The sequence below is a fragment of the Schistocerca piceifrons genome, chromosome 4, assembly GCF_021461385.2.
Source record: "Schistocerca piceifrons isolate TAMUIC-IGC-003096 chromosome 4, iqSchPice1.1, whole genome shotgun sequence".
NCBI lineage: Eukaryota > Metazoa > Arthropoda > Insecta > Orthoptera > Acrididae > Schistocerca > Schistocerca piceifrons.
In genome coordinates this window covers 359,638,576-359,649,638 of record NC_060141.1, presented here as the reverse complement: position 1 = coordinate 359,649,638, position 11,063 = coordinate 359,638,576, and positions in this window count along the sequence as shown.

Below are 11,063 nucleotides of genomic sequence, written 5' to 3'. Positions count from 1 at the left end.
CAAATGACTATACTGTTTAATCCTTAAGCTTTCCGACAGACCTAAATCTTGTTGTACCAGAGCTACAAGTGAAGCAGTCATTCTTAATGTGTTTGTCTCCCATGCTCTTACAGTGAAAGCTAATGAATTACAAAAAGCAAAATATGTTTCTATAATGACTGATGCATCAAATGACAAAGCAATGAAAATGCTTCCATTGGTGGTTCGACATTACATTCCTGGTTTCGGCATAAAAATAAAAATTTTCGATATTAACGATGTTCCAAATGAAACAGGTGATACACAAGTTCAATTTATTGTGGAGACTTGGTCAAAATATGGTTTAATGGAAAAAGTAAATGTGTTTTCTGCATACAGTGTGAATATATTTTGGGGGAGCCACCGCTTATGGAACACAAAATATTTTCCCGAAACTTCAAGCAAATTTAAATAAATCACTTGTTGTTGTTGGCTGCAGTCCTCACGTTTTGCACAATAGTGTTCAATCATGAGTGGCTGATCTGCCAATTGTTGCTGAGGTGATTCTGTTCAAAATTTACTGATATTTTGAAATATATGTTGTTAGAACCCACGCCTTAAAAGAATTCTGTGAGTTTTTGGTATTGAATACAAATCCCTGTTGTTGTTGTGGTCTTCAGTCCTGAGACTGGTTTGATGCAGCTCTCCATGCTACTCTATCCTATGCAAGCTTTTTCATCTCCCAGTACCTACTGCAACCTACATCCTTCTGAATCTGCTTAGTGTATTCATCTCTTGGTCTCCCTCTACGATTTTTACCCTCCACGCTGCCCTCCAATACTAAATTGGTGATCCCTTCATGCCTCAGAACATGTCCTACCAACCGATCCCTTCTTCTGGTCAAGTTGTGCCACAAACTTCTCTTCTCCCCAATCCTATTCAATACTTCCTCATTAGTTATGTGATCTACCCATCTAATCTTCAGCATTCTTCTGTAGCACCACATTTCGAAAGCTTCTATTCTCTTCTTGTCCAAACTATTTATCGTCCATGTTTCACTTCCATACATGGCTACACTCCATACGAATACTTTCAGAAATGACTTCCTGACACTTAAATCTATACTCGATGTTAACAAATTTCTCTTCTTCAGAAACGCTTTCCTTGCCATTGCCAGCCTACATTTTATATCCTCTCTACTTCGACCATCATCAGTTATTTTGCTCCCCAAATAGCAAAACTACTTTACTACTTTAAGTGCCTCATTTCCTAATCTAATTCCCTCAGCATCACCCGACTTAATTAGACTACATTCCATTATCCTTGTTTTGCTTTTGTTGATGTTCGTCTTATATCCTCCTTTCAAGACACTGTCCATTCCATTCAACTGCTCTTCCAAGTCCTTTGCTGTCTCTGACAGAATTACAATGTCATCGGCGAACCTCAAAGTTTTTATTTCTTCTCCATGAATTTTAATACCTACTCCGAATTTTTCTTTTGTTTCCTTTACTGCTTGCTCAATATACAGATTGAATAACATCGGGGAGAGGCTACAACCCTGTCTTACTCCCTTCCCAACCACTGCTTCCCTTTCATGTCCCTCGACTCTGTCCCTGTTAAGCAACAGTAAAACATTGTCCCTCTTTTCCCCTGCCTCGTAGAAGGTCTTGGATACTTTTAAATAGCTTATATCATACTTGCCACGGTGTCGTGGTTGTGTGGACACGGTGTTAGACTCCGAAGGGGGAGATCCATGTTCAAATCTCCGTGGTGCCAATATTCGGAGCGTGGAATGTCAGATCCCTTAATCGGGCAGGTAGGTTAGAAAATTTAAAAAGGGAAATGGATAGGTTAAAGTTAGATATAGTGGGAATTAGTGAAGTTCGGTGGCAGGAGGAACAAGACTTTTGGTCAGGTGAATACAGGGTTATAAATACAAATTCAAATAGGGGTAATGCAGGAGTAGGTTTAATAATGAATAATAAAATAGGAGTGTGGGTAAGCTTCTACAAACAGCATAGTGAACGCATTATTGTGGCCAAGATAGACACGAAACCCATGCCTACTACAGTAGTAAAAGTTTATATGCCAACTAGCTCTGCAGATGACGAAGAAATTGAAGAAATGTATGATATAGCTAACACTTGGTTCAAGAATCATGAAAGAAGGTTGTATACATGGAAGAACCCTGGAGATACTGGAAGGTTTCAGATAGATTATATAATGGTAAGACAGAGGTTTAGGAACCAGGTTTTAAATTGTAAGACATTTCCAGGGGCAGATGTGGACTCTGACCACAATCTATTGGTTATGAACTGTAGATTAAAACTGAAGAAACTGCAAAAAGGTGGAAATTTAAGGAGATGGGACCTGAATAAACTGAAAGAACCAGAGGTTGTACAGAGTTTCAGGGAGAGCATAAGGGAACAATTGACAGGAATGGGGGAAAGAAATACAGCAGAAGAAGAATAGGTAGCTTTGAGGAATGAAATAGTGAAGGCAGCAGAGGATTAAGTCGGTAAAACGACGACGGCGATCCGCGAGTCGCCACTGTCGACGCCAGCAGACTGAGCGCCCTCACTCAAGAAACAAGCTAGCGCACTGCCCAGTTCTACAACCGACTTTAATAGGAATGGTTCACTTGTTATAGCTTCAGAGGTCTCAATTGCAGAGACGCTTGTTACCATAGCCCTCAGTTAGGTCAGTAGCTACAACATAGCCAGGCGCCACATACAGTTTATGCATTGGCAATTGAGCTATGTGTGAAGCAATCAGAATTGTAAAGTAGTATTTGCAGCTCAGTCTATATTATTGTACAAAGTCAAGATCGACGTTCATTGCTGATGCTGGATTAAAGCTAAGTATTTAATTGCATTCCTGTCTACTAACTTCTAAGCACCTAAGATATTCCATATGTATCCCGTCAAGTATAGTTCATTGATCCTCACGTCAGCCTACGTGATCAACGCGTGCAATAATGGCCACCCTTTGTAATTAGACTACGAATCAAATTGCGTGACTCAGCCGGGTCACCCTTTTTCCATGAGGCCCATAGTTACCGCCTCATACACAACAAAAAGTATACATCAGTATTTTTTTATTTCCGAGGAAAAGAATTTTATTTATGTGTATTGTACCTACATCTTCCTTTCCAACTGACAAAATGAAGACACATTCTTGCATTGGGTTTCTCGGGTGCTGCATCATTATAGGCCTATTGTCAATTTATGAATATCACAACTACTGTGATATAAGTGTAGAGATGAAGTGAAGTATGAAGTATAAGCACAAGTGTCCCAATTTTTTCTCTTTGAAATCTGATCAGCCTAAACAGAGCTAACTCCTTTCTGTCCCACTCCATCGTTCAGCTACTTTATCAAAGTCCTTTTTAATATCACGAACCCGACTCTGGAATATCAGAGAACCGAATCACATCTCCAGTTTCTGAAGACAGTTAATGAAATATCTACCTTAGTAATAATTACGATTACCATTGTCACTGTACACACTCGTTGCCTTGTACATACTTCTTTCCAACCAGACCTTCCTCATTTCCCTGTATTCTTATCTGATTCATTTTCTTAAATTTCCTTTCCGCATAACTCACCTTATCAAAAAATCATATATTTTGTACACCTATAAATCATTTTTTTAACTGTCACTACCATTATTGTTATTATTGCCATTACTACTACTACTAGTAGCTTCTGAAGACAGTTAATGACTACTACTACTACTACTACTGCTATTATCGCTATTAGCGGCAGCAGCAGCAGTAGTACAGGTACTACCAGTCTTAACTTCTTAAGTTCGTAGTCAGTATTGTTTACTCACATTGCCACTATTGGCGCTCAAATCATTTTAACTACTATTTTCACATTAAAATAGTTATTTATTAGATAACTATGATATAAAAAAGATATTGTATGTGTGAAACTCTGGTCCGATGTAAGAGAGGGTCTGATGGCCCTAGCCAGATCATGCTAAATAAATAAATAAATTTGAAATGCCTTTACGGCCGCTCCCATCAGCAACAGCGCCGAGAGTTAGTTTGCGCGGACAGCATACACCTGTGGATAAATCAGACGGCAGAATCAGATTCATTGAAAGAATCTTAAGGAATTGTAGTTTACGCACTGAAGGGTTCGCTTACATATTTTGGTTTTATAGGAATTAGGAGGTCGTCAAACCCGCAGTCGTCAAACAAGTGTTGCAAATCGCGAGAAAAATCCTTCTAAGTGTCTTATCATGAAGCGTGGGAAATAGTGGCACAGGCACGCCCAGTGGGAAGAATTAAAGGTAATTTCAGCAAGTGTGTAAAGAGGCTCAAATGGAGCCGGCGTGCAGGTCTGGGCTCAGCCGAGAGGTACCTCCCCCCTTCCTTTATTCACTCTTTCGAAATGAGACGTGATGTTAGATATTTTTCGGTGTGAGATACTTTACCTTATCAGGGTGCATTAACGGAAGATACTGAGTAGATCCAAAAATAGGGCTGCACGCTTAGAAGAGGGTTCTTGAAGTCAACGTGAGCCTGTAGCAAAAAAGTTCAACAACGTGCGACGGAGGCCACAAAAAACCATTGAACACCGCGGAAAGCCTTACTTGCAAAATTCCCTGTTTCGTTGTTGCAGTCGATTGGTATTACTGGAACCAGCGATGATCCTTTGAGAGAATATTTTTTTACACCAGGAAACAGCATTTTTGTGGAAGAAAGAAGGCATTGATGTGGGGGGGGGGGGGGGTGGGAGCTTGGCAGGGGTGGCAGTCGTTAAAGGTTCACATCATGAACTTACATACTTTGCGCTTTGATATCTGGGTCAGTGCTGAGCACTAGCATAAATCAAAGAGAATCACGAAATAATATTTTAGGAAGTATCTAACAAAGCTAAATGGAATATCTAGAAGACAAATTACCAAGGAGCCAGAATACTGAATTCGTATGCACAGAAAGTGGATCAATAGCAAGACAGCAATTCTCATTTTCCTTGAGTCCTCTAAATTACTGCAACGGCCTTTGTATTAATTTTTACTGGAGGACTAAGGCCAGTTCCACATCTACATCTACATAGATACTCTGCAAATCACATTTAAGTGCCTGGCAGAGGGTTCATCGAACCACCTACACAATTCTCTATTATTCAAACCTCGTATAGCGCGCGGAGAGAATGAACACCTATATCTTTCCGTACGAGCTCTGATTTCCCTTATTTTATCGTGGTGATCGTTCCTCCACATGTAGGTCGGCGTCAACAAATATTTTCGCATTCGGAGGAGAAAGTTGGTGATTGGAATTTCGTGAGAAGATTTCGTCGCAACGAAAAACGCCTTTCTTTTAATGATGTCCGACCCAAATCCTGTATCATTTCTGTGGCACTCTCTCCCATATTTCGCGATAATACAAAACGGGCTGCCTTTCTTTGAACTTTTTCGATGTAATCCGTCAGTCCTATCTGGTAAGGATCCCGCACCGTGCAGCAGTATTCTAAAAGAGGACGGACAAACGTAGTGTAGGCAGTCTCTTTAGCAGGTCTGTTACATTTTCTAAGTGTCCTGCAAATAAAACGCAGTCTTTGATTAGCCTTCCCCACAACATTTTCTACGTGTTCCAATTTAAGTTGTTCGTAATTGTAATACCTAGATGTTTAATTGAATTTACGGCTTTTAGATTAGACTGATCATGTAACCGAAGTTTAACGAGTTCCTTTTAGCACTCATGTGGATGACCTCACACTTTTCGTTATTTAGGGTCAACTGCTACATTTCGCACCATTCAGATATCTTTTCTAAATAGTTTTGCAGTTTGTTTAGATCTTCTAATGACTCGATAAATGACAGCGTCATCTGCAAACAACCGAAGACGGCTGCTAAGATTGTCTCCCAAATCGTTTATATAGATAAGGGACAGCAAAGGGCCTATTACACTACCTTGGGGAATGCCGGAAATCCCTTCTGTTTTACTCGATAAAATGATTAATCTGCATATTGCCACGTAAAGACCTTATTGTTGACGTCGTTTTATATGATGAGAAGATCTGATATTAGCACTGTGTCAAAATCGATCATGTTGGGTGTCTAATTTCAAAAGATCGTCATAGGAGCAGTGGAGATATCCGAAACTACGTGATCGAAGTGTGGTAATCTATGAGGAAAGCGGACAATATTCACGGACCTTTTATCTCAAAAACAATTTTATATATTTTATGTGGATGTCTTTCATTAAACAGACCTTTTCATTATTTAAAATAATCGCTCCTGTTCTTCGTAGAGCCCTCTAAAGGTGCCTGGCGTGACGAAGCGAAACATGTTTGTAACAAAAGTCTCAGATTTCGTGTTCAAGAGCTGGGTAATTATTGAAAGACACCAAGGCCTACATAAAGGATGGAAAATCATTTATATTGCAGTCGAGTGAAGATGTATCCGCATCAGATTTATTACTATTACGAGCCCACGGAAAAAAAACGTGACTATTTTGTTAGTCGATCTCGGTACTTGATCTCTTCATATTAAAATAAAAATTCAATGGTGTGTCTGGTGTGCAATATGGGAAGAATGCATCGAGAATTCAAGGTCATTATCAAGAAAAACGGATTTTATAATTTAACTACAAACAAAAATTTTGATTGGTAGGCGACATGGACAGAGCAATAAGCAAAATATCCATCGTCTTCTGTGGTGAGCAAGTTCTATCAATTCCTGTGGCTTCAGAAAAGATTAGCAATCGCCAGTAGGTGTACGAGTGATTAACAGTAACTGAGATGAATGCCGATATGTAACTACGTTCAAAATAATGGGCGATTCATTAGTCGATACATGCCCACCGCCTGTTTCTCTTGTAGCTCTGAAACTACGTTTCGATCAATATAAATGAAGCAAATTGTACTCGCTTAATTTATACAGAGAAGTAGGCTAAGCTTTGGGAAGGGAGGTTGCTGTGTGTGTGTGTGCAGTACGTGTTAATTAAATACACAAATTAAACATTAACGCATTGCCCACGGAACCTCAGCAGAGGTTAATTTTCCTTCCGCAGGCTGAAACCGCATTTCCGGCACACATCCGCGCCTAACTGTGTTGGGTGGCGGGAACGAACGCCCACCCACCAACCGCGAATCACAAATCTCATCTGCGCTTGGCCGCAACTGCAGGTAAAACAAATAAGCGTTATTTTAACGAGACTGCCTCCAGCGCCGGCAGCGGGAAATTAATGTTTACAGCTCGGGGCGTTCCCCCTCTACTTGCGCCATAAATCCACTCCGTAGGTTGGGGGAGGCGGAGCAACTCGGCTGTTGAGGTGTCAAACTGCACATCGCCCAGCGATCGATCGAGCAGTTGACGATCAGGTCGGTCGTAAATCGCTGCTCATACACAGAAGCAGTCCTCAAGGACTCTGAAGGCGCCGCTCGTATATAAACTGCACGAGTACGAGAGAAGTTTCAGAACTGTTCCCTCTGCTACGGAAGCGGCGTGAAAATGGCCAAAATACTACGATCTTTCGAAGTTATAACGGTGGTATGAAAGTTTTCGAAGTGCACGTTTTGCCACTTGTTCGTGACTATCGTGTTGACAGTAAAAGATTCCAGTTTTCGTGAAAAATGCGTGTACCTGAATTACGAGCTGTGACGAAATATATGTTGTTTCAAAATGTGTAACGCCAAGGAATATAAAAGAAAAGTTGGATTCGACATTGAAGTTTTATTCTACTTCATTATCGACGTTTAAGAAGTGGGCTGTTGAGTCTAAGAATAATCTTGCAGCCATTAGATAACCGTTCAGGACGGAGTGCTAAATTGTGCCGTATTTCACAAATCTCTTTTCAGTGTTCACCTATTGAAAGCACTCGAGTTCAGTGACGCTACAAAGATCATGTTAGACTGTATATAACAGGCTTCACATGCAGTTTAGTATATGACAAAGGTTTCCTTTCGATAAATGCTACTTCATTGTGGACCGAAAATGGATTCGAAGTAAAATTTTTCATTAGCGCTTATGCACACACTACTACTGAGTGATTTCTCTGATGTTTCATAACAGTAGAAGAAACATGGATTCATCCTTACGCGCCAAAGACGAAGGAACCGTCGGAACCGCGAGTGAAAATGCAAGAAAACCGTTTCCATACACAATACACTTCTACGCACTGGAGTAGTTCTTGCTAGAATTTTCTGGGACTATCGTGACGTAGCCGTCAGAGACTACATCCACACGTCGTCAAGCTTCTCTACTGGACAAACTGAAGAAATCTATTTAGGCTAAATGCCCACAGCTTTCAAAGTTATCTTCCTTATCAAAGTACAGCTTTCATTTATTACATCACATCTCTTTTAGGAGACGTTCTTGCTTCTTAGTCAGAGGTTTTGTAAGTAATGCAAGGAAAATCTGTTTTCCTTTTATTTTCTTTTTTTACCTTTTGTGAACTAAATCAGGATCTATCCCGATAAAGAGCAAACAGTGTGTCGGGTAGGAAGGCGGCAAATTTTGGAACTACTAGAATGCCAAAAATCCAAGGTCGCGTGTGTTTATTATTCTCTTGTTGGGATTATTCCTTACCTGGAGTGCAGAATAACGTGGCGTTTTTCACTACGGGTAGCAGTGTTGTAAAGTTTTTAGTAATAGGTCAAATTGGTGTTAAAAATTTGTACGTTTGAGTATCATTACAATAACGATGGTGAATTACTGTTGTTGCTACGAATGCAAAGAAAAATATGTGAAAGGAGGGATAGTAACTTTTCATGGGTACTATGTTTAAAAATTTCGAAACGCATTATAATTAAGGCTTGATTCTGTAGACCTATTTTTCTACGACTTTATGACTATATAATAGATATTACGACTCGTACAAAAGCTTACAAACAATCGCTTCCTCTCGTAAATTTGGTAGTGGAGCAGGAAAGGGAATGGTTAGTTGTTTCAGCAAATACTATCCTCCATGCATTTATCAGTGATTTGTCGATTATGTAAATAGATTTGAAAGATGGGAGACAGATGAATTCAATAGAGTGAGAGTCTGTAATTGTCTTCGTATAATATGTGTCCAAACCTTTTTGTTTACTATAAATTTACAGTAGGAGACCATGTTAAGTGTGTCTAGGACATGGAGAATGATTATCTGTGATTTATATTTTAATTTCCGGAAGGATGAACAACGAGTAAAGATGTGGCTCCAGAAAATAAGGAGGAGTAATTTTGTCCCCACAAAATATTCCAAAGTATGTTCAAAACACTTTGAAGAGGAATGGTTTAGACAGAGAAAAATTTGGACGTGTGTGGTTGAAGGTAGATTCTATACCAACTATTTTTAATTTTCCACAGCACCTACTACCAATTTCTGCATTCAGCTTAAATACATTTTCTGCACAACTCAAATAAAAAACACAATAGTGTAGCTAATCAAAGTACACATTCATCTTCTTTGGTGTATTTTGCCTCCAATTAATTTCTTCACCATTTGATTAAGAAGCGTAAAATATTAGTAAACATGTCCCCAAACTCTTTCATTTGTGTCACTTTTCATTTCCCTTAATGGCGTTATATGGTTTGACTGTTACATGACCAACTGTATTTGCTTTACAGTACATTTATTCTCCGATCGCCAATTTCCCCCTTCTTACTCAGTCTACTATTTAATATATTTAATAAACTGGGAGCAAGTACGTAAAATGCGTTAAATAAACACTTCAAAATGTCACCAGTAAGAAAAATTGTGCTTTAGGTCGCAAAAGAAATACGCAGAAATAGCGGAAAAAAGGACGAATTAGCAGGGATATATATCACTAATGTGTGGCAAATTCGATGTTTTTCGTACACTTGCAAAATACTAGCGTACTGTCAAGTCGTTTTGCAAGACTATCACTGCAAAAATGTACGTCAGGCTCTATAATACTATAAAGTGCCGTATCATACCGAAAACTACCAAAAATCGAGTGCATCTGAACTGTGACACCTATCGCAAAGAAGCAGAATGCAATACCACTTGCCCTTAAAAGTTACGTAGCTGGTTTATTCCCGGTATCAAATGGATACTGTTAAAATGTCTGCGCAACATATATAAATAATCCACGACACGTAAGAGAAGAATCCGTCTGTACTAGGGATGTAGTGACATTCGAAATATACAGGGCGCTATACGGACAAACACACGACGTCCCGAGAACACGTGACGAGGCCGGCAATGTATGCTGACAACACAAAATCCGTTCTGCGCATGTGAATGCTCATTCCAGAGATACTTACTCTACGAACAGTTCATGCGAATCTTAATATCACGTTCATATGTATCTATAAGAGCCTTTGTTTTAGAGATATTTAACAATTATATGAACAGCGATAGAGAGTCATACGCAATTTCATCTGTGATACAGCCTAATAGCAAAGGGGAAGTTGGGGTTAACGGAACCCATTTTTTCCACTTGAAATTTACTTAAAGAATGGGCGTTTTTAAAACTTTTATTCGTGCATCTGGAGAAAAATATGTATAAACACTACAGGTACTTTAATTTTTGCGTTATCTCACACAGATTTTACAGAATTGAAGAAGAGCTTTGATCCTATTTTTTGATGCACCATGTGTCAGAGTTAACTGGACCTGTCGGTTAAATAATGAACTACAGAAGCCTAAATACGAAAATTTATTGCGACATCATTAGTAACCATGCTAAAATATACCTTTATAAGCATAGTAATGGAAATAATCGTTTAAATAAAACAAGTGCACAATGAATTTAGCGACATCAGTCTAGAACCAAGTCATGTTTTCATAGCAAGCTCTAGTATCATGTATTGGATTGGGTAGTTGGCAATTATTTAACCTGAAGCAACAAAGGTATCATCTTCTTCTGCAGCTTCAGATTTTGTAGTAGAAACGATTCTAGTAAAATATTTTACTTCACAGCCATCATTATACATTTTAAAGACTTGAGCAACATAATAGCGCCCATGCTTTGCAGTCTTACCTTCTACTTTGACTACAATGAACTCTCCTTTTCACTGTTTCAGCATCTTGATCACCAGATGTGTACAGGTCAGTGTCAGAGAAATCAATGTACAGGGCATGATCAGAATCCCGAGAGTTGCTGTAGCTGTCTTCCAATATTTGGCATTTGTCTGAAGGC